This window comes from Puma concolor, chromosome B1 (genome assembly GCF_028749965.1).
Source record: "Puma concolor isolate L17-30 chromosome B1, mPumCon1.1.hap2, whole genome shotgun sequence".
Lineage (NCBI taxonomy): Eukaryota > Metazoa > Chordata > Mammalia > Carnivora > Felidae > Puma > Puma concolor.
This window is the reverse complement of record NC_141670.1, coordinates 11,564,401-11,589,557: the sequence shown is the minus strand read 5'-3', so window position 1 is coordinate 11,589,557 and position 25,157 is coordinate 11,564,401.

Sequence of the window (25,157 nt, the reverse complement as noted above, 5' to 3'; positions counted from 1 at the left end):
AAAAAAATAAAAATAAAAAATAAAAAAAAAAAGAAGCACAAAACTTGGTATGTATATTTATATTCATAAATCTTATATATATAATTTTATATATTTATAAAATGCATTTATAGATTTATATATATATAAACCCATCCAGTTATTTTGCTGTCTATTATTTTACCACAGATATTAAAAAGTGCCTAAATGTAAACAGAATTTAATAAAAGCATATTCAATTCTATACCAGCGGCAGTACGTTTAGAAGATGGTTGGCTATAAAGTAATGACTGATCTATGTCATGCTTTCCAACAATTTGTTGCTGGCCTCTTAACAATATAGAGATAAAACAAATTGTTCATAAATAATAATTTTCATGAAAAGAACCCTGGATTCCTTTCCTTTAGAGAAAAAATGGGAGTTAGCTTAAAATTAAATGCTGATTATTCTTTCCATGCCTTTTTTCAACATCCAAAAAGGTGCCCTTGCCACAACTTTCAACTGCTTCTTTCTTCCCTTTAAGGCAAAATAGACAGTCAATTATAAAATAGGATATGAGACAAAAACCCAAAATATATTTATTTGGTTATATATAAAAGTGAATCATATTTTAAAATTGTTATTATATATAATATATGCTCTCAGATTTTGTGTGTTTGTTTCCATATGAACTAAGTTAAAGATTATTATAGAAAATCGTAAGTGTATTTCTTTTGGTAAGCGAGTATACTTGCAAAATGAAGACCGTCTGTTAGTAGAGGAATATGCAAAGGAAAGGTAAAATAATACAGTATATTTAAAAATATATATTTTCATTTTAGTTTAGTCATATAATAGCTATGCATGATTTTGGACTTATAAGTTGTGTCTAGACATTTTCAAATCTTTTTCTTAAACATAAAATTTCCAAAAATGTATATAAGGAATTCAAACAATAATTACTATTTTATATACTCGCATATTGAAAGTTCCATTAGCAATTTAAGTGGTTATTCTTCTTAATATGGAGACAATTGAAAATTTCGACTACTATGTTCTCATGGATTTTTCGTATCACCACAAACTATAAACATTAATTATTAATTAAAAAATTCACGTGCCTGTAGCTTGCTGTATTCCTAAGGCAAAAAGAAGTAAAACAGGTGATTTTTTTTAATAATATATCTTTAGTCATGGATCCCTGGCTGGCTCAGTCAGTTAAGCACCCAACTCCTGATTTCTGCTCAGGTCATGATGTCATGGATCCTGAGTTGGGGCCCTATCAGGGCGGACAACAGCAAAGCCCTCCTGGAGTCTCTCTGTCCCTCTCTCTCTGCCCCTCCCCTGTTTGCGCACGCTCTCTCTCTCTCTCAAAATAAATAAATAAACTTTAAAAAAATGAATGTGGGGCTCCTGCATGGCTCAGTTGGTTCAGCATCCAACTCTTGACTTTGCCTCAATTCATGATCTCAGGGATTGTGAGCTCAAGCCCCAAGTCGGGTTCTGCCCTGACAGCCTAGAGACTGCTTCGGATTCCCTCTCTCTCTCTCTCCTTCTTTCTTTGTCCCTCTCCCACTCATGCTCTCTCTTGCTTGCTTGCTCAAACATAAATAAACATTTTTTTTTAAATACTCAAACTATTTTAAACCCCATTACATATACATCAGGATAGGGAATAGGTATCACTATATTGGCTGGTGTTTATGGGGAATTTATACCATTTATCTTGCTAGAAATTCACATAAAGTGAATAAATAAAGTGCCAAAATACTATAGCACAGGTATGGGTATATTTCATTACAAATAATAAACCCCCATCCCCAGAGTATACAGAATATGAATATTTTTTTTTTCAACGTTTATTTATTTTTGGGACAGAGAGAGACAGAGCATGAACGGGGGAGGGGCAGAGAGAGAGGGAGACACAGAATTGGAAACAGGCTCCAGGCTCCGAGCCATCAGCCCAGAGCCTGACGCGGGGCTCGAACTCACGGACCGCGAGATCGTGACCTGGCTGAAGTCGGATGCTTAACCGACTGCGCCACCCAGGCGCCCCCAGAATATGAATATTTTTATTAATGTCACTGACTACGTACATTCAGTCAGACAACCCAATGTGCGTTCTCTGCCCATCCTTTCACACTGTGTGCATGTATCCGTTTATCAAATCATCACGTTGTAAACTTCAAATATCTGAAAATTTAATTCGCCAACTATGCCTCAATAAAGCTGAACAGAAGAAAACAAAATGGGAATACATGCAGAGAGAGTTCAAAGGATTCCGATGCCACGGACTCATCGGTTGACCCATGCTGGACTAAAAATTGTCCCTTTCTCCCTTCATTCTTCCCTTCCTCCTATCTTCTTTCTCTCTGTCTCTTTCTTCTTCGAGTAATATCTGTTCATGTAATTGGCACCTGTATCAGCTGCTTTGAAATGCACAAACAAGAACCTCTAGAAAATTAGTATGTCTGTTGCCTGCTCCACTTCGGTGAGTGAAATAAAGCACATGAAATGTAAGACTGAAGTCCCCGGCTAATCAGCAGAGGGACTCTCAAACAAAAGAGACATGACTGTAATCGATACGGAGATGAAGAAAGAACTCATACACGGCACCAGAGATGATGGGCGACAAAACGGTATGCAGATTACCAATCTCACTACATAGAGTATATGTATACACAACAGGTGGGACAGACAGGTTCCATTGACAGAATAAATAAACCAAAAGTGGGTAAGTCTGACCTATTAGTTACTTTCGGACAGCCCCTACAGAAGTGAAGGAAATGGACAAAATATGTATACATTTTTTATGTACTCGTTCTCTAAATTGCCATTTTTTCTTTTCTAACAGGTTTTCTTCAATTTAGAATATGGCCTCTGTCAATAAAGAAGGTGTTTCAAATGCAATAACACACCTTGCTGAACAAATTTATTTAAAATGATATTATCTGCTATTTGTCTTATTTTATAGTGCTAGTTTCCACTGAGTGCTAATAAGTGCTCACCATCGAAGAGGCTCGCATTTAACATCTGTCACCAGCATCCAGCAACTGTACCTACAGGGAACTGTCAGCGAGATTGTTATTCTCCTCTGTAACACCCTGAATCTGTCTCACATCATTTACATACAGATAGTTACAGGCATTCATCATTTCATTATGCTGACGACTTCACTATTCTGATGTATAATGTCTCTTTAATGAGCCTCAAAAAATACAATATTCCTTGATTTATGACTGCTTAACTGAAAAATTATACAAATTGGCGAAAAAGAACCCCTCATAACGTATTTTCATTTTTCCTCCACATTACACTTATATTTAACAGTGACTCATGAGTTAAGATCATGCTTCTTTGACAAAAGAAATGATCAGCATTTGACTTACCATGTTTTAGTGCCACTGCGTTTTATGTGCATATTTAAAGCTGCACAGTGAAACCATGCTGACACTAAAAAGTAGCAAATTAAAATCGATCTTCTTTTTTTCTCCCCCAAGAAAGATGTGTAATGGACAACCACCTTCAATATCACTGTAAGTGTGATAAGGCTTCTGCAGTTGTACTGAAGACTGGCATCCTATTCTTCATGTTCCCTTCTGTAAGTAAGTATTAAGAACCTCCATACCAGAGAGAGCTCCGTCAAGCAACAAAGAAGTAGCAAGGAAAGAAAAAGAATGCAAAAGTAAACCTGAAATGGGGAACAGACGCTTGGGAAAAGGTGAGGCTGCTGTTTCTTTCACCGATAGCTTAATTGCAGGCCCCTCTGGAGACAGCGGGCCCAAGAAGGTGTCATTGGCCTCGTGTCCTATTCCCTTAAAAGCTAAGCCACTGCAGGTGATGAAAAGTGTCCTACTTACTAATTAAAAGTCATTTCCCAAAAGAAACTGGTTGTGCTTCAAACAGGCAAGAGTCCCCAAGAAGTATAAATTGTTCATATGCTGCCAGCCTTTGCAAAGGAAGAAAGCATTTGAGTGTAGGGTAAATCATATTAGAATGAACACCACATACAATTAAGAATAAAAACAGATCTTGAATCTCAGAAGAGCTCATAAATCAGCATGAGTAAGGCCTACAGAAATGGAAGAAAATTTAGGAACTCGCATCCACAGATTTGATACTAGCCTCTCTTAGGTTTAGCTTCCATTCAACAGTATCTGAGATTATTGGCAGCTTTCGGTTTCTAAAAGGACAGAAAACGAGGCTAAATTAACCCAGAATCCACAGGAAAAGAGTGGTTCAAGTTAAATGAAAGTAAGCACAAGACTGTTCTCACAGAACAAGTGATAGGATTGCATATAGAAATCCCAATAAAAGACATATGATTCATACATACACACATACTCTGAAAATGTCCTTTTATAAATATATACAAGAATATCGGTCCTGTTACTTTAACATTACCTTTTTATTCCCTAGCTTGATTACTCTCATTCAGGCTCACAACAAATTACTTTTTGGTTGTATCTAAATATGTGACTCACCCACAGAGAAAAGATAATAACCAAAGTTGATGGGGAAACTGTAATATTCTTCCAATTATCAAGGTATTCTCAAATAGAATATTTCTAAAATATATTTAAATCAATTTAGCACTGTTCACAAAAAGAGTTGTTAAACTCCTTTTCCTAAGTACATGGAAGAGGGCATGATGATTTTCCTCTCTGTAGGTAAAGTTGTATTAGGAGGGTTTTCTATCATTACTTAAAGGGTCATAGTAGTTATTGGCCTGTGCTAAAGAAAGAATACAAGACATATGTTAAATCTGAATAGAAGATTCCCACCTCACCTACAAAAAGCAAGATGTATCATACAATGTGAACAGAAAAATATTCCCAAACATATGCTTATAGTTTTAGGATAAAAGGGGTCTTCATACCAAACATCTTTGAATTCACCAGATGTTTATAATTTTAGGCCAGAAGAGGTCCTGACTTTTTTACTCTTAGTTTTGCTTTATTTTAAGAAAGGGGGTAACTGCTAACAGCATTGGGCTATTAAGGCCTTATCCCCCTGAGCGTCCTATTTACAAAATTGCCTAAAGAAATGTCAGTCATTTCCTCCTTATTCTAGTCTGGGAGGATGTGCTCATTTATAGGTCTCTTCATTAATGAGGTCAACTAGTTTCCCCAAAATAACAGCAAACATGATCATGAAGTCTTGCTGTCCATCACTTGCACATATATCATAACACCTAGTCTTCACAATCGCACTCTTAGACCGGTATTATTTTTATCCACATTTCAATGATGAGGAAACCGAAGCATTGAGAGATTACATGACATTGTCAAAGTCCAACAGATCAAGTGCTCCAGTTGGCCCTGCGTCTCCGCCTTAGACCCTGGTGGGATTTGTGCTTTGCCTTTCCCGGTTCTTTCTAGGCTTCCTATCACGCCCATTAAAAAAAATCCAACTAATGGACAAGTTAATAAACAATAAGAAAGCCTACCTTAATTCTACCATCTCCTTCTCTTCGCAGGGAAATGGCCTCTGTCCCATCGCTTTATATTCACTCTTCAATCTAGCGCCCCCTGGCCTTGGCCTCACTGCTCCTCTAATCCTGCCCCTGCTAAACCACAGACAGCTGTGACCTATCAGTTGCAAAGATCAGGTCAGCTTTGATCTTAATTGATCTCTCCTTTGCAGTGATCTCCTCCTCCTCATCATCACTGATGTCTCTTTAAAACTCATTCCATACTGAATTCACTGACTCTTCCTCTGTCATAGCTTCCAACCCTCCCTTTGAGGCCTCACTTTGAGGCTCCCATTTTTCTGCCTCCTCATTAGATCTTGTGCTCCCTGGGATTCCATTTCTCTTCCAATCATCGGCTCACATTTCTAACTGTCTGCAAACTACCTTCAGCCAGGGGTTCAACAGGCACACACTGAAGATCCTCAAAGCAAGACACACGATCTTCATAAACCTCTTCCTGTATCATTACCTCAGTGTGAGGCAGCAGCATCCAACCAAAATGGAAAGACATATAGGCCACTCTCATCTCTCCTCTCCCTAACTCTATTTCACCAACGCCCACTATAAAACAATGAGTGAAGTCCTTCTGATCGCACACCTCCTTACGCTCTTCTCTTTTTCTCTACCCATCCCTTCCCTACCTTGCCAGCCTCTTTTGTATTGCTCACTGTTTATTTTCTGAGACACCAAACTGCTATTCTCCTCAGCACTCATCATGTCCCTCCGCCTGCTGTCCCTTGTACCTTTCAAATCCAGCCCCCGCCCAACCGCAATCCCTGGTCCACTCAATTTCCCTACCACTCGACTACTTCCCATGGAACCTTAGCACCTCTCTTCAGTCCCCTCCTCACATTTTGCGCACGTCTCTGGCCTCGAGATATTTTTAAATAGCAAACTGCAGTGGTTAAGTGTGTGGCCTCTAGACTCAGCTTTACCACTTACCAGCAGACAGGTTACTTAACCTCTCTTAACCCTACTTAATGGCTGCCTCACATCCGCAAAATGGAAGACAGCCATAGTACATAAGTAATGGAGTAGTGGTGAGGATAAAGCAGAGAATTTTGAGCAAGCCTGGCGTATATTAGGCACTCTACAATACTGTTACAACAGTTGATAAATATTCTCCCCTGGACTCCCCAGTAGACACGGCACTCCTTGAAGTTGGGGATTTGTCTTAGTGTAACTAGCACCTCACACCAAGCCCAGAGCAGGGGCCTCTATACATTGAAATTGATTGAATAAGATGATGTGATACAGTGTTCAAAATAAAAGACCAATTTTATTGGCTTTTGCTCTCTAATTTAAACTCCAGGGGAACTAAGCAAGTAAGATGATAACCAGTGAAAAGTTTCACTGCAGACCGGAGCCCTATGTGCGATTTTTCAGGCCTGATCAGGGGCAATTATGCAGGCATTCCCTGGCCTGCCTCAAAGGATGCACAGCTCGTGCACTGCTCTGTAGAGAGTTTCAGGACCACCGGCCAGCCTTGCTCTTACACATGTCCATATTCTTAGACCAAATGCCTTCAGCAACAAACCTCTTTATCTGAGGTCTTTGGCAGAGGCCTTCCTCAGGCAGCTCTGCTGGGACCTCCTCATGGAGGAACCTTGAACACACGTCTCTCCACTCTCAGGAACTTCCCACTCCTTCCCACTCCTACCCTTCCCACTCCTTCCCACTCCTACCCTTACTTCCTTTACTTCCTGGCACCCTGGCCCACAAACCCGGAAAAGCCTTTTGTCCAGAGCTCTAATCAGTATAAATGAGCCCCACATCTGTGTTGATCCACCTGACTCCCAACCAGTGTGTTCCATGAAGGAAAATGAATTAGGGGGGAGTAAGGGCTGTCTCCAAATTGGTTCCCTGCTTATATTACCCCAGCAAGTGATTAAAGGCTTGACTGCTACTTTCATTTTGGCTTACTGTCTTCATTGACTACTCAGACACCTGGCAGTTCAGCTCTCTTCAGCTCAGTCCAACTCCTGACAAGTAAGGAAGAGACTGAGAAAGGTGGAAGATTTTGTAGGGAAAATATCCTGGAAAACGATATTTTGCTACCCTTCACTTTACAGGAAGATATCTTTCAGTGCTTCTATGATTTAGAAACAGGACACTCTTAGGTTACAAGATAGCTTAGAGATTTCATAATATACTTTGTTCATGGATATATTATGAACCTGGCATTCTATGTGACCCGAGGGCACAGTTATGGGTGGTGACGAAGCTCTACAGACTCCTAGTTCAAAAATTAAACTTCCATAGTGTTATATATTATACCGGGTTGAGTCTGGAAGTATACCAACTTCCAGAATATTCTGTTTTTTGTGTTCCCTTTTTGGAGTTAGTGTTTGTGTTGTCACTACATCACCCATCATGGTGATCCTCCAAAACCACGTGGTTGGAGAAAAAGATTAGAATAATCTGAAAGGAGAAGTATAAATGTATGTGTTTGGGTCATGCAAGTAGGAAACATCAGCTTCATCAGGTTTCTAAATGAACTTATTTCAGACTGAAGGCTATAGATTTAAGAATATATGCCTCTAGCACCATAGATTTAAAATTGTCTAGATTTAGAGAAAGGGAGAGTAGATATATTGGCCAATAGGATTTACTGTCCTGTTTTAAATCAGTCTTATTTGGAGACTTCTAAAAACAAGGGGGGCACAAAGAGGGAGAAAAAAGACACCGGCTACACATTCACATGCACGAATCTCTTGATGAGAAGCAGGGACAATGAACACATTTTCAAAAGAATCGTCATCAGCCCAACAAGTACTGGTGGGGACAGATAAGGCAGGATTACGCAGACTCTCACCTCACAGTGAAGGATACCATAGGAAGATGAGAAGTGAGGGAAGAATTAAGAAACCTAGTACAGCACTTTCCGGGGCACCTGGGGGGCTCAGTCACTTAGTCTCCAGCTCTTGATTTCAGCTCACATTGTGATCCCATGGTTCATGGGACAGAGCCCCGAGTTGGGCTCTGCACTGACAATGTGGAGCCTGCTTGGGATCCTCTCTCCTTCTCTCTCTGCCCCTCTCCCACTGGCACTCACATATACTCTCTTCCTCAACATAAATAAATATGCTTGAAAGAAAGAAAGAAAAAGAAGAAAGAAAGAAAGAAAGAAAGAAAGAAAGAAAGAAAAAGAAAAAAGAAAGAAAAAAAGAAAGAAAAGAATTGCATTTAGCAGATCCATTCTGGGTCCAATTTCTGAGTCTAAAACAAAGTTGAAATAAAAGACAGGGCCTCAAGGAATTCATCTTTGAGAACAGACCGTCTCTGAGACTAATCTTTGCATCTCAGCCTTTTTCATATTATTTTTCCATTTCCACTGCTTGGTATTCCTCAGTTTCCTCTGGCTATGCATCAAACATTTTTTTTTTTTTTAAGAAAGAAATACAAATACTGTTGGCATGAAGTCAAAACCTGTTCCTTAGTAATTGAAACACACTTTATAGATACTAAGTGCAGGTCTTCTATCATAGAGGCCAAAAAAACCCCAAAACAAACAAACAAAAAAAAAAAACAAAACTCAATGGAAACATCGCTAAGTATGAATAAGACTGTTTCCTTTGGACTTTAAATAGTATGAAAGATCTCGGTAAGAATTACAAAGAAAATGTAAGAAGAGTAAGCCACGGTTAATCTTTCATCATGTTGTTTACTTAAACGAAGACCTAAGTTCTAACATGATGTAGTTTTTCCCTTAAAAACTATCATTATTATTATTATCAGACTATCATGCAAATGAAACGTCGTAAGTACCTTTTAATACTAGACTTAAGGACAAAAGCAACTGATACAAAACAGTGTGATTTATCACTTACTGGGCTATTTATTACTTCACTCTTACATCGATGCATTTAAAAATTTTATCCTAAGGTAAAGTTAGAAAAAAACACCTCAAGTATACTACAAATTATCTGCCACACAGAGCAAACAGGAATTTGCAAAAACCTCATGTCAAGGAAATGTTAAATTCCTATACGTGAAGGCCAAACAAACAAACATAAACAAATGCTCTTATTAAGCATACATCTCAGTGAAATATTTTATATACCAACACCACTAGAGGGCTTGATACGTTTTGCTTAATAAAAAGAATTTCTTAAACCAGGTTGCCTTCTTGGTAGATGGGAACTTCTATACATATTCATCCTTCTAATCATAGTCATTAAAATACACACATGCGTACATTGACACAAAATATAATAAAATGATTAGATCAAAGGGAATTTTATAGACTGAACATGGTGTTAAACCATTTAAGTGTGTTCAACCGTATGGTTTTGAGTATCACTTAGTCTTAAATGACACTGAACATTATTTCTGCAAATCTGTATTTGACAACATGGCTCTGATAAATGGTCTAGGACATTCTGGAAGAAGATTAATAGTTTTAAAGCAACTCACAGATTTCTCTCAGATGCAAGTAACCAACAATATTGATTAAAAATAATTTGCTTCAGAGTAGTGTCTGCTTTTTACAGGAATATTTACTTTCATGAAAACTTTTCTATGACCCTGCCTCGAAAAATTGTATTTTAAAAGACATTAAAATTGAATTTCTTCTTTAGTAGAATAAGTAACATGTTTAATAAGTTTGACTTTGTCTCCAGGGGTATTTGGCTTTAAATCAATTCTGTTATTCAGTCATATTGTGAATACATATTTTTATGAGATAATGAGAGAATAAAAATTATGACACTCAGCTAAAAGAAACAAGTCTTGAGACTGATTCGAAAACTTTTACTTACCCATTTAAAATAAAAATGAGACCCATTACCCCAAGTCTTGGAACGATTTAAACTTTACTATGCATAACGTTTTCAAAATTTAAAGTGGAAAATCTAAGCTGGTGCTACATTATGTGAAATACCTCTGGAATTATGATTAAGTAAATGAAATATAAATTGTTACATTCATAAGAATTTTCCCAAACTATGTGTTCAGTTTTAGGGGAAAAAATGTCAGTATGTCATAGGATATCTAAAAAGATCTTTCGTTATCTGAATTATTTTGGGGGTCAATAACACAAGTCCAAACAGAAGCCATATTTGACTCTATTCCAGGGTGACATTTAAAATGTGTAGCTATCTGTAGTGCACGGACCTGACCAATGGGAAGGCCCTGCTGATGAGCTCTGAGTATCCGCAGAGATTCTACAAGCGACTTTTAAAACCCAAAGAATGCTTAGTTGTCTGGAGGTTTTCTTATTAAATACAATCTCCCCCAGAGGTTATGTTTTTCTGTGTAATTCATGGAACTATCCAAGACACTGCAACCTAAGAGATTCAGCTGGCCACCTGTAGTCTGCCAGCAAAATGGCTATCATTTCATCCTCTTTACCAGTCATAATAGCACTTACTCATGAATTACAGTAGGATGCTGTGGAATTTTATGTGGAAAATATATATCTTCATTTGTATGACCAAACCAAGCCCTCGGGTCAATTGACAAGGTTTTTGCAAGGTTTTGTTCATTTTTATTCTGTCTGAGTGTAATAGTTCTGTATGATTAAACTGCAGATGTGGTGAGTAAAGAGCATTTGATAACTTAATAAGGTACAGATGAAGCATTTGAAAAACTGAACTCATGGCTATTATCACTGATGGTTCAATAGATTTAAAAATATCACCAACATTTAAGCATTCTGCCTTATAAAAGTATCTCATTTGTTATATTTGTAATCTTATAACTCATAATGTATTGATTGTTCATGGTAAGACTATCATTCTTCCCAGCCTAGATCTGTAATTACTTTACTTTCTCATCAGAAAACTGTCACACTACTAAATATATTCTGGCAAAGACCTTCATGACATGGTAAACAATTGATATGTTGTCCCTCCCTTCACTTTGGTTTACCCCAAACATTTATTTATTTATATATAGAGATGAAGAGCTTTTCTCTTATCAGCAAGTATTTCGGGAGTTTTGCAGTATTCTGCCTATTACTGCTCCTACACTATGTTACTGTGTTTTGTTAATCTATATATGTTATTCTTAAATTATGTTAAAGTGTAGCACATATGACATTATTGAAACACACAAAAAATAACATTCTAATTCCATTAGAAAATACTCACAGTGATACACCTCTATGAGCGATCTTAGTGCTTCATCCAGAATAAATATCACATGAGAAGAATATTTCAGAAGTTATTTTTGTCTCCTTTCTCTAATTTACATGATCGCTGCATTCAAGTCTGGAAAAAAAAAGTTAAATGTCTCACTGTTAAATACAATGGCATAATTTCTATGTAATTTGTAAAACAGTAAGAAAATGCTAGAATATACTCCTGAATATAGTAAGTTTCTGAATACTGAATAAGTAGGAAGAATTTTAAAATGAAATTTATATATGATGCAAAAATCATCAGTCCACCAAAATTAAATTAAATGTGTGTTAAGCGATCCTACATATTACTTTTTGCTTCCCCAGTAACATGTGAAATGAATCTTTACAAACTCCAAGTGATCTTAACCACATATACTTCTATCCAAGATAAGTATATTTAGATTACTAAGGAAGGTAGAAAATATATTCTTTTTTCTTTCTACCAGTTAAGTGATTTTCATAAAACCAACATATTTTGCTGAGTACAACTAACTCTGAGTGTTGAAGGAGTCATACAGAGTAGATTTTATTCTTCTATATGCAACTAAGTCATGAATATCCAAGTTGTGTTTAACAAAAGGAATATATATTCGAACACTGAATGAGATTGGGTGAGAGATTTGTTTAAAAAAGTTGTAAAATAATCATGAGTTTTCCAATAAGCTCTGGAGGAAAAAAAAAACACGAACGGGTATCTTCACATTCAGTGGTCTACAGTCTGCCAAGGGAGAGGAACAGACCTTTGTGAGAGGGAGGCTTCCCATAGCTTACCCATCAGTTAAAACCAAACCAACAGACTCTGGTGAAAAGGGCTTCCAATGGAAAGACTCCTTAAGGCTACTGATATTTGTTAAGTTGTCTTAATGGGAATAAACTTAATATCTACTAATAAAAGCCACAAAGGTTCAAAACACAGTGCTTTAGGTATTAAACCAACAAATAAAAGCTCTTTTAGGTACAAATGCTATAACGCTCTCAACCCCGCCTCCCAAAGTCAGAATATGATGGGTTCATTTCCTATGAGCCCTCGATATTGTCACAGGGAATAATAGCAACAGAAGTCACCCAATGTGACAGTCACTGTGAGGGGAGACAGTCTGAAGAATAAACATCGTGAAAAGACTTGTCTCTCCCAGACAAAAATCTCTAACTCTGAATACAATTAACTAACCAACGTCAGTCAGCGGTAGTTTCTACTGTGGATAACCCACTTCCTGTCTGATTGGTGGATATGTCTGCTTTGATTTTTAATATCATTTTAATATCATCTCTGCCTCTCATGCATGACATTTTTTTCTCTTCCTGATCATATAATTGTTAATCCCTGCTGTCCAGAAACTTGAAGAAGCAGTTTGTATACTGATAATAATTTTACACAAAACTTTCTAGATAAAGATCACAGATTCAAGAATTTCATTCGGAAGTATTCTCATTTATAACTTCAATTGTTCTTATATCTTTTCTATGAACTCCTTTAATGTATGTGTTACTTCTCTGTTACATCTCATTTACATCTCTCATACTCTTTCTAGCAGCTTCTGTCTTAACAGTTTTTCTATTTTATTTTTGATAAATAGTTTAACAATTATCTCATCATGTTCCAGGCAATAATTGCTTTAAAAAAAAAAGTCTATCAGGGTGCCCAGGGTGGCTGGGTTGGTTAATAAGCATCTGACTCTGGATTTCAGCTCAGGTCACGATCTCGTGGTTGTTGGGATTGAGCCCCATGTTGGGCTCCATGTGGAGTGTGGAGCCTGCTTGAGATTCCCTCTCTCCCTCTCTCTCTCTGCCTCTCCCCTGCTCATGCTTGCTCTCTCTCTCCTCTCTTTCTCTCTTTCTCAAAATAAATTTTAAAAACACATTGAAAAAACTCTTTCTGTAACTTCTTTTTTCAAGCTGAAGTATACTGACACACAATGTTACATTAGCTTCAGGTGTACAACATAGTGATTGGACAGCTCTATACATTATGCTATGCTACCATCTGTCACCAGACAACACTATTACAGTATCACTGACTATATTCCCTATGCTGTACCTTACATCTCTGTGACTTACTCTTTCTACTACTAGAAGCCTGACCTCCTACTCCCCTCCACCCATTTTGGCCATCTCCCCCCCTTTCTGTCTTCTGGAAGCCACCAGTTTGTTTTCTGTATTTATGGATCTGTTTCTGCTTTTTTTGTTTGTTCATTTTTTTTTTAATTTTTTCATGTATGCAATTAGGACCATGCAGAGTCAATCCCCTTAAGTTAGAAATCATTCAAGAAATCACTATATTGTACACCTGAAACTAATACTGTGGGTCAATGATACTCTAACTAACTAAATAAATATTTGTTGAACTATTGGATGAATGGGCAAATGAATAAATGAAGAGTTTCTGCATTTGCTAATGACGATGGCCACTAATCCCTCACTGATTAGGTTTTATGAACCTTGTTTGTATGGAAATTCTTCTCGCTCAGTGACTGAGATATGTGTTGTTTTTCAGGGTCTCCTGTGTCGGTTTCCATTAAATTCAATGTTCTGTGTCAGCAGGAAAATTTACAAATTCTAGATAGGTAAATTTAATGATATCAAAGTTGAATCTACTCAAGGATTCCTTTTCAAGATTTTTAGAGACCAATGACAGAGCTATCAGAAATGTTAAGGGGGTGGGGAATAAACGTTGAGGGCTATTAGAAAAAGGATATCATTCATTACCCAACATTTCACAAAATTACAATCGAGTCCTGACCAATTTTGAAACCATTTTCATCTTGATATTTCCATCCTACTTCAACGTTGTTGTCAACTGTTTTATAAACATTGAGTGGCACGCTGGTGGAAATATTTACTCCCAAGGTCCACCAGAGGAACATCAGGCAAAATCACTATACTAATTTTTTTTTTAAACAATGAGGATCACTTTTCGCATTAAGACAACAACCTTAAAATCTACCTGGCTACTTGCTGGAGAATACAAAATTATAAACTTGGTATCAAGCATATAAAAGGTGGAGGGGAAAAGACAGTGATTCTTCCATTCAACATCCATGTCCCTTGCCTTGTATCCTCACATTCTCACTCATGACTTATGCACTGACCCTGTCTTTTAGCTTATGGAAAACAACAGGTGAAAGTCAGGTCTATTTTGCTTTTAGCAAGAGTCTTCCCCTCAGAATCCTTTTCTGTTCTCGGTGGACATATTGCTGCCCTAGGAGAAAGGCTAGTGGTGGAACCCAAGTGGCTCCTGAATTCTTGTGCCACCGACAACCAAGATGGCCCTGAAAATTCCATGTGCTGAGAAACAACAAGGCTCTTGCCAGTATGTAAACTTCCCACTTATGCCATATTTGAAGGATTTGCTTCTATGACCAAAAATAAACAAGGCAAACCAAATCGAAAATAAAAGCAAATGAGCCTCTGAATAACATTAGAAACCAAACATCCTCTGATGTAGCTTTTGATGCTTTAGTGTAGCTACTACTCAACCTAGGCTTTTTGCACAAGTCATTGTTGAGACGGTTATGTAAGAGATGGGATTTTTTTTTTCCCACTAGGCATTGCATTGTCAATCCTTCCCCATTTGATTAATTCAAAACAAATTATTTAAAAATTACTTGAGTGGGTTAGCCAACATTTATTGTTACTTGTTAGCTGTTATTTAATTTCGACATTTATTTATCAAGCCATATGGGTAAGTGTCTTAATGTGGCCCAGTAGTATTTTTCTGTGCTACATTTCTCTGAAGTTAGTATCCGTACTTTATTAAGAAATCTGTAATGTGTGGCAACAAATATGTATTTTTCACAGCAATTTTAAAATCAGAAGTCTCTATACCATAATACAGTAAATCCACATGGAAGAATGCAAACAGATTTCCAAGACATATTTGCAAGCTGTCTGCCTGATATCTGGACATAGTATATCATCTGCTTATAACAATGTTCTCAATGGTATTTAAATTCCCAGAATATTCAACTAAAGCATCTATATTTTGGATTCATTGTATTTTGGTAAGCATGTCTGGGAACCAAGCCACCACTAAAACCACAAATAATGGTCAGAAATGAACGCTGCATTCTGATTTCTAATTTGGGATTCAATATGCAGAGAATACCATCCATTTTCCCTCAGCACCCTACTGACTCCTCAGGGGACGTCACTGCTACCTTGAAAAGTGTCCATCTCAGTCTCACCCTGGGAAATCCAAAACAGGAGCCACTAAACGTTTGGCTAACACAAAATCCACAAGTTGGCATGATAATAACAATAACAACAAAATAACAGTAACTAATATCCATTAATTAGTAATTAGATGCCAGGTCAACAATGTATATCGATTTTTCATTTGTATATGAATTAAAAAGTATCATTATACACCACACATTGCCTGTTAGGAAAATGAGGCACCAAGCAATTTTCTCAAAGTCATGTCACCAAGAGTCAAATCAGTCTCATGACAATGTTAATCCCGTATCCTTTCCATTAAATTGTATTATTTTGTGACTGAACTGTTTATGACAGAAAATTAAATGTTTTTTTAACCAACTGAGTAAGAAATGTAATATAACACATGGCCGGCAATACTTCAGTTTTTAAAAATATAATGTATAGGTATATAATGATTATTTAAATAGTAAGAAAAAATCCTGAATAAGTTGAAAAAAATTAGGTCCTCTGAAGTATCATGTTCACATTAAGTTTAATAATAAGGATATGGATGTCAGCATGCTAGCACTGAATTTCTGAATTAAATCGTTATAGAATATGCATGGGAAATAAAAATGAGACATTTATACAACTGTCAGAAAATAAATATACTTCAAATAAATTCTGCATTTTTGAGGTTTCCACAAATACAAGGGATGATATATATATATATATAATATAAAATATAAATATATATGTAAATATATATATTTATATAATATTTTAAAAATTCCTGATTTTCCAAGAGTAAATGTTACGGAACACTTAAAACAAAATTTAAGTGTGTAAACATATTTATACATTGAGCAGTTTAAATCAATATTTAAGTCCGTAAGATGATTCCCTCTAATCCAATGATATTCATGTTAAAATAAATAAATGAGTCTAACACTGCACTAGTCCACATGAGGTAGATTTATATTTGGACGGGAAATATCTGTAAGAGATCAGATTTATTTTCTCAAGTTAAACCAAATAAATGGCATAAACTGTGTCTACCTGTGGGAAGAAAGTGGGTAGGCTGATGCAGATTGAATTCTGCACAGTGCAAATAACTTCATCCTATACACATTGTTTTCACATTAGCATCCCACATTGAAAATCTATACAGAATATTTTACATGACCATTAATTACAACTAATTTTATAGGAGGACAGCCTGCAAGCTCTTCATTGCTATAGTTTCTTGCTTGTGTGTATGTTTACTTTATAATTTTACAGCATTTCTGCCAATTACTACAAAAACTCTTGGCTCTCACCAAACGCAGTATATCAGTCAATGAGGTAGAGATTTGCTGACAAACTTCAGATGCCACAGAAAAAAAGAAAAATGTAAAAATATCTGCCTATTTCTTCCGGGTATAATCAAGTAATAGGTTAAGAATTTGGAAGAATGCACAAATTATACCCTCAAGAAGGATGTCACTTCCTCAGTTAGAAGTTTCAAAGTTAATCATGGCTTATTCATGTGAATCTTTAATTTTTTTTAAGATCTATGCCAGATAGTTTAAATACTTTTCATCTAATCTTTTATAAATCAGTAATTGATAAAACCTTTGTAAATGGGGGAGGAGATGACTTGAAATTTACAGTTTAATATCCAAATTAGCACAAAAAATTTGTTTGCAAGGACCAGCCTGTAAAGATACTGACAAGTATCTGACAAGAATGAGAACAGGACATAAAGGCCAAATGCACATTGGTCCGAAATGATAAAGTTGTCCAAATGTGGAATTGGTTGAAGATGAATTTATTCTCTACAGAAAATAATTCAGCAGCTTCACAAATCATAGCCAGTGGTGCTAACCTGAACATCAGAACCACTTGAGGGAAGAATATTGTGTGTGTGTGTGTGTGTGTGTGTGTGTGTGTGTGTGTGTGTGTGTGCGCGCGCGCGTGCGCAGTGTGTTTGTGGTTTTGAACCCTTCTATGATCTTCCCTTGTTTGTACAGTCACTAATATTGTGTCAGAAAAATGTGTAAATTGTGATCTTGGAGATTTGGGGGAGGGGATAGTTTTCAATTTTCATGCAGTTTCCCAGCATCTGTATTTCATTTTCTGCCAAATAGGCCACCTTTGTTTGTTGGTTAATGTTTTAATACACTTCATAAAAGTTTTGTCACTTTAATTGATTGAGTTTTGGAAACTGTATTGCTGTAAGCAATTATACATAATTTTTCAAATGTTTACTTTCAGAAAGAGATAAAAATACTTATTTCATTACACTCAGTGCTGTAGGTATTTATCTGTTAACCACAGTTCACTCAAATAATGTCTTTCTTTTACATTCAATAAAATATTCTCCACATGAACATTTTTACAAAGACAATGAAAAAGCAGTTTGTCAAAAGAATAAAGTGATGTTTGAAATTTTTGTCAGTTTTCCCCACAGAAAAATTTCCATTTTAAATGGCCTTTACATATTAAAATGTGAAATTGGGAAGTGATATTTATCTGCATCATTTAATTTGATTGCACAATAGAATCCTCATATTCACTATCTTACCTTTTACTTTATGTATACTAATACAAAATTAGATAGTGCTGTTTCTTTTGTCTGAGTAATCATAGGCATTATTGAGTCTTTTAACCTAAGGGCACTTCCAAACAATTAGAGAAAGCGTTTCCCTTATGAGAATGATTGTTGGTTTTAAACATTAATCAACAGGGGGCGCCTGGGTGGCACAGTCGGTTAAGCGTCCGACTTCAGCCAGGTCACGATCTCGCGGTCCGTGAGTTCGAGCCCCGCGTCGGGCTCTGGGCTGATGGCTCAGAGCCTGGAGACTGTTTCCGATTCTGTGTCTCCCTCTCTCTCTGCCCCTCCCCCGTTCATGCTCTGTCTCTCTCTGTCCCAAAAATAAATAAACGTTGAAAAAAAAAATTTAGAAAAATAAAAAATAAAAAATAAACATTAATCAACAGTAGTGGATTAGCATCATTTTGAATTGTATAGATGACATTAATATTATACTGAGTTTGACAAACCCTTTTTTTAAGGTATGGACCATGGTTGCAAATCTCCCTAACCAGTATTCAGGAGTCTTATTTTTCTTCCATTTTACAGTTTAAAGATTTTGTTGTTTTTTTTTTTATTGAACAATTGGCTTTTGATCATTTTTTAACTAATTCATGTACTTCAGAAATGATGAAAAAGTTTTAAGAATAAAATGACATTTAAAATTAAAAGCAGGTATGTCTAACCCTTTAAATTATTAAAGAATATTCTGTCAGACAATTATTCATATAAAAACATAAAAGGCAGAGAAATATACATTCAAGACTTTGCAATCCAATTGATGAGGAATGAATGGGAGCCATACACACAAAAGAAAAGGCTGGATTCCTTCTTGAACCGAATGAAATGAAGCATCATTCCCTACACACCAGTCACAAAACACCATTCAAGATCGAAGTCTTTCCTCCTTGTTAAATGCATATCTGACAAAACTTACAGCCAGCACTTGACCCAGTAGATCTGTCCCCTCCTTGTATCTTCACTGGACCTGTAGAGCCACACTCTCTTAGCTCCTGCCCCTCACTCCTGCTCTCCTTCCTGCTCTTCTCCCGGTCTGCCTATTTCTGAGTCTAAGCCCTGAACTTGGAGCCACCCAAAAACACAGTCCTCAACTTCTGTCCCCTTTTCACCCTTATTGTCTAGAGTTGCTCTGTTCAATATGGTAACACTTGGCATGTGTGGCTTTCTAAATATGAATTTAAATCAAGGCACATTGAATAAAATTAAGAATAGAGCCACTCGGGCTAAAATTGGCTTATTCTTGTTTTTCCTTCATCCCCTACATCAAAATAATCAGCACTCCATTTGGAATCTACATCCAAAATATCTCCAGAAGCCTGTCGCTTTTCATCACTTTCAAAACTATCAACATGGTATAAGCTGCCATTATCTCTCTGGTGGATTATTAGAGTAACCTACTAAAGCCACGAGGAACTGTTTCTGTCTTTGTAAGTCCACTGTTAAGCCATAGGGACCCATAACGGCAAGCTGGATCATGACAGCCTTCTGCTAAATCCATCCAATGACTTTCAAGCTCCCTTGTGATGGCATTGTAGACCTCACTTTACCTGGCTTAAAAATCTCCCTATCATTCACATCTGTCTTCTGTACCTAAATCACAACAAACATGTTTCTGACACAAAGCCTTTATACTCGCTTCTTGCTTTTTCAAGCAATATGCCATTCTCAACGTTATGTCCTAACTAGCTTCTCATCAGTCTCTGCTCAAATATTCCTCTCTGGGACCTGATCACCTTATAAAATATGACCTCTCTCCCTTGAACATCTCACCTTGATTTATATTTTGAATACAAAAATCCCCTCCCTCTGGGGCACCTAAGTGGTTCAGGTCAGTTAAGCGTCCAACTTCAGCTCAGGTCATGATCTCATGGTTTGTGAGTTCAAGCCCCGCACTGAACTCTAAGCTGAGAGCTCAGAGCCTGGATCCTGCTTCAGAATTCTGTGTCTCTGTCTCTCTGCCCCTCCCCCACTTGTGATCTGCCCCTCCCCCACTTGTGATCTCTCTCTCTCTCTCTCTCTCTCTCTCTTCTCTCTCAAAAATAAATAACATTAAAAAATATTTTTAAATCCTCTCCCTCAATACTCTTATACTTTGATAACTTTCCAGATATATTTCCTCATATATCATAGATAATCATATTAATAATCTTAGTTTATAAAAATGCAACCCTTCTATTTCATGATGTGTCTTTTTACACTACAAAGGATAGCATGGTTATTCCCATTTAGCAAAGTTTGATCTACATAATACGGTTTGCTAACCTCATGATTGTTTTTAGTATGTATATTTTATCATAAAATGACACTAAATTTGTTTCTGATTTAGTAGTATTAAAAATATCACTGAAATGAACACTCTTGTATATTTTTCTTTGAACACTGATCCAATATTTTCCTCATTTCAAATCCTATTAGTAGAATTAGATACGGAAAATTTATATATATTTCCAATCTGGATAAAGAATTACAAAATCCAACCTTCTTAATCTACCTGAAGACACTAAATACAACCTTATGTTTTGTTTTGTTTTTTAATTTTTTTTTTCAACATTTATTTATTTTTGGGACAGAGAGAGACAGAGCATGAACAGGGGAGGGGCAGAGAGAGAGGGAGACACAGAATCGGAAACAGGCTCCAGGCTCTGAGCCATCAGCCCAGAGCCCGACGCGGGGCTCGAACTCCCGGACCGCGAGATCGTGACCTGGCTGAAGTCGGACGCTTAACCGACTGCGCCACCCAGGCGCCCCAATACAACCTTATGTTTTAAATCATTACCAATCACTGTATAGTTTTTACTTAATGTTTTGAGGCTCAAGGTTTCAAACGATTTGGTTCTTTCTGTTTTGTTTTGTATTGTTTTACTTTCTTACCCGTACTCCTCTGCCTATATTTCTCTTAAGTTATTGGACACTTTTTCATTGCTTTGCATGAGTTACATGTACATTTAGGTCTATTAACACTTATTATTACATACACATGCATATATATATATATATATATATATATATATATATAGCCATACATATTATGAGTATATACAGACACATGTATAATTTCATTTGTCCTTCAAATGTGTTTATTATATGTGCTGATTTCTGTCCATTCAGAAGTTTGACATGTTAAATAGTCAAATCCATCGTAGTAACTTTAAATTTATAATTTCTGAATTGTATAAGCAATGTGTTTTCTTCAGATATTTACTTAAATGTATTTTTTGCATATGTATGCATTCTAATTTACAAATTACATAAACATAGGCTGTACTTTTTCAAGCTCTCTGGAACTAAATTGCAAGCTGGGGATTCAATATTGTGTGTTTCTTTCCCTTCTCCCCCTTACCCCAGTAAATAGACCGTTGTTTTGTAAAGGTGTCTTGAATATAAACTAAACCTCTCTACATGCTAGAGCCAGATTCTTGGCTTTCTGGGTTTGTTTGTTTTTGTTTGGTTTTGTTTTGGTTTCCTCTATTTTTTTTTCTCTACCCCCATTTTCAGATTTTTCCTCACTATTCTTAAATGTTTACTTTTCCACTCCAGAGACTCTCAGTTGAGATGAGATGCTGAGGCTAATATAATCCCATGCTGGGTTGATGGAAGACTGAAAATCACACACATTCTTCAGAGTTTCTGATATCATTTTTAGGTATAATTCTCTGAAGTACTCTTGAAATTGTTGATCTGCAGAGGTTTGTTACCTCTTTCTTGAGTAAATTAAAAATTTTAACAATATAAATTCCACACTTCAAAATTTACTAGGAAAGAAGTATTCCCACTTTTTCTAATATTGTGAAAACACAATCACTGTCCATGAAAATATTCCACACTTATTACAAATAGATATAAAGAGTTTCTTCTTTTAAAAATAGGTTTTAGTAGTTAATTGATTTCTTATTTAATTTCTATTCTAACATTTACGGATTCTATCTTAAGATTCCATTGTGTTTTCTTATTATCTTACTTTTATCAAATTAATTTCTTTTTATCATTGTTGATCATGACATTTAACAGGGGAAGTATTTAATGTATCTACTTGATAAGTAGAAACTAGCCCCCGGGAGGGTGAGGATATTATAATTCTCAGGGAGGTAAAAAACAATTTAATAAACATACATCTTATATTTAGAATTCATAAAAAGTTTCATTACATAAAATACAGAAAAGCAAACTCAAAGAAATCTATCTTAGTCACTGAGAGGTATAAACATAGTTCTGTGATTTGCAATTGGATCATTTCACCTGGGACAATGAAATAAAAAATTGCTTATATTTATCAAAGAGTTGCATACACTTCACCTTTGAGAAGCATTTCAAACCAAAACAATTCCTATTAATATATTTTAGACCATTACCATAACCCTACATGTACATATATTTATATATAACATACGATGAATAAATCTAGAAATTAAAAGAATAAATGAGAAATTATTAAAAAGTCAGAGTACTCCATTATACCAAATTCATTATAATTTTCATCGTGAAAACTGCCATTGACTACAAAACGGATAGGTTTTATTTCATATGATTAACCAAAATTTTGTGATAACAGTAATAAATAGCCATGTTTCACACACATAAACTCAATTCACACAAACACTACCTTTACACTGAGGACATATTTAAATAGGAAACAAGAAGCAAAAGTGAGATTAATACTTAAATTGACAAAATAGGTGAATCATCTACCTTGTTTCTCAACTGAAACATGTAGATACAAAGTGCTAAACATAAAGAAAAACTTTGTTTTTGGGGGGAATATAGTACAATTAAACTAAAGTGAAATATTCTCAACATATATTCTTAGTTCACTCCTCTTCATTCTGCTACTTCTTATACTGGTGCCTCCCTATGTGTGAATACTACATCATATGATATTTTATTTCTTGTCTGGCTTTGCTTATCTGGTTTTTGTTTGTTTTTGATAACTGCGATTTCATCACTTTATATTTTTGTTCACAAATGCAAAATACCCTGGTTGCACATGATGACATCAATGCAAAGAGTTAAAATATGATGTAAATTTACAATGGCTTTTAAGGAGGAAAATAATTTTTTTTTTTAAATTCCATTGCTGTGTTATGATATTCAATGTAAATAGTTTTAAATATACTTTATAGTCTAGTTGCTTACAGATCTTTGAATTCATCACTAAAGACTCTTATATCACTTTTGCAAAGGGTCATCAAATGAGTGTTCTACTTAAAAAAATTTTTAATATTTATTTTTGAGAGAGAAAGCGCACGTGCATGTGTGAGTGGAATAGGGGCAGAGAGAGAGGGAGACACAGAATCCAAAGCAGGTTCCAGGCTCTGACCTGTCAGCACAAAACCTGAAACTAGTCTGGAACCCACAAACCGTGAAATCATGACCTGAGCCAAAGTCAAATGCTTAACCTACGGAGCTACCCAGGCGCCCCCAAGTGTCCTACACTTTAAAGTAGTAAGTTAAAAAAGTAGAATGAAAAACTGTATTCTCATTAGAAGGAATCATATGTACAGAATACATGTAAATAAAACAAGGAATGAAGGTACATGGGAATAAGAAAACAAGTTACTAAAACTATGAAAAGTGAATGGATTGTTTTGTCATTTTTATGACTTCTTTCTACATTATTGTTATATGTAAAATAACAAAAAAAAATTTTTTAATTTTTTTCAACGTTTTTTATTTATTTTTGGGACAGAGAGAGACAGAGCATGAACGGGGGAGGGGCAGAGAGAGAGGGAGACACAGAATCCGAAACAGTCTCCAGGCTCTGAGCCATCAGCCCAGAGCCCAACGCGGGGCTCGAACCCACGGACCGCGAGATCGTGACCTGGCTGAAGTCGGACGCTTAACCGACTGCGCCACCCAGGCGCCCCAATAACAAAAATTTTTGAAAAAATACTCTTATAATTAAAAGCCCATAAGATGTGGGCTTTGGGTTTTTGCTTCTGTGACCTTCCTGATTACACTTCCAAATCTATTTACAGTATTTGCACTACTGTAAATAGTAGTGCACGCATGTGCACACACACACACACACACACACACACACACACACACTAAACATAACCATGACTCACACCAGAAGAAACCACTGCAAGTAACAGCTACCATCTTTCCTCAAACTCACTCACATGTACACCAACATACACAGAAGAATTCTGAAAACAACAAAAGAACAACAACATCAAATTGTTAGTTCAGGTACTCATTATGCCTCTTTTATGGTCCAGCTGTATTTTGAGCTGATGCATGCCTAATTGAACCTATAAGAGACTTCATTAAGACCATTTCAATTCATCCCATGCTCCTCGCTTTACATCCGTCCATAGGATCAAAATAATAGCCTGGTGGCAATTTTGTACTGACGGGGAAGATATCTGTGTATTTATGCACGTATTCCAATATAAGTATTGAATGGTGTGTTGCACAATTCTCTGTCTGGAAACTGTTACATGGGTATCATGCGTAAACCTTGAATTACTATCAAATGTTTTAATCTTTTATATAAATATCGTATAAACACTACAACCAAGGCAAAAGCAATATGGATAATGTAGGCCTGTTTCTTGTAAAAAAAAAAAAGCCATTTCTCTTATTCCTGTAAGCCTCCTTACCCTAATGAACATGTTTATTTTATTAATAGTGTCATTTTTTTGTCGTAGTCATGTTATGCTAAGTCAAATATCAAGAATGCAACTTTAAATAAAACCTACTTCACAATATCAGATCCTACTTTACACCTAAAAGTTTGCTCACGACAAACTTTTATTGAAGAGAAAAACCCTGTCAGGAGTAATTCATTTTATAATGATTTATCTCTTCCCATGATTTTCATTTCTTCCAAGTAATGTTTATACTTCCTCTATCCCAAAGGACATTC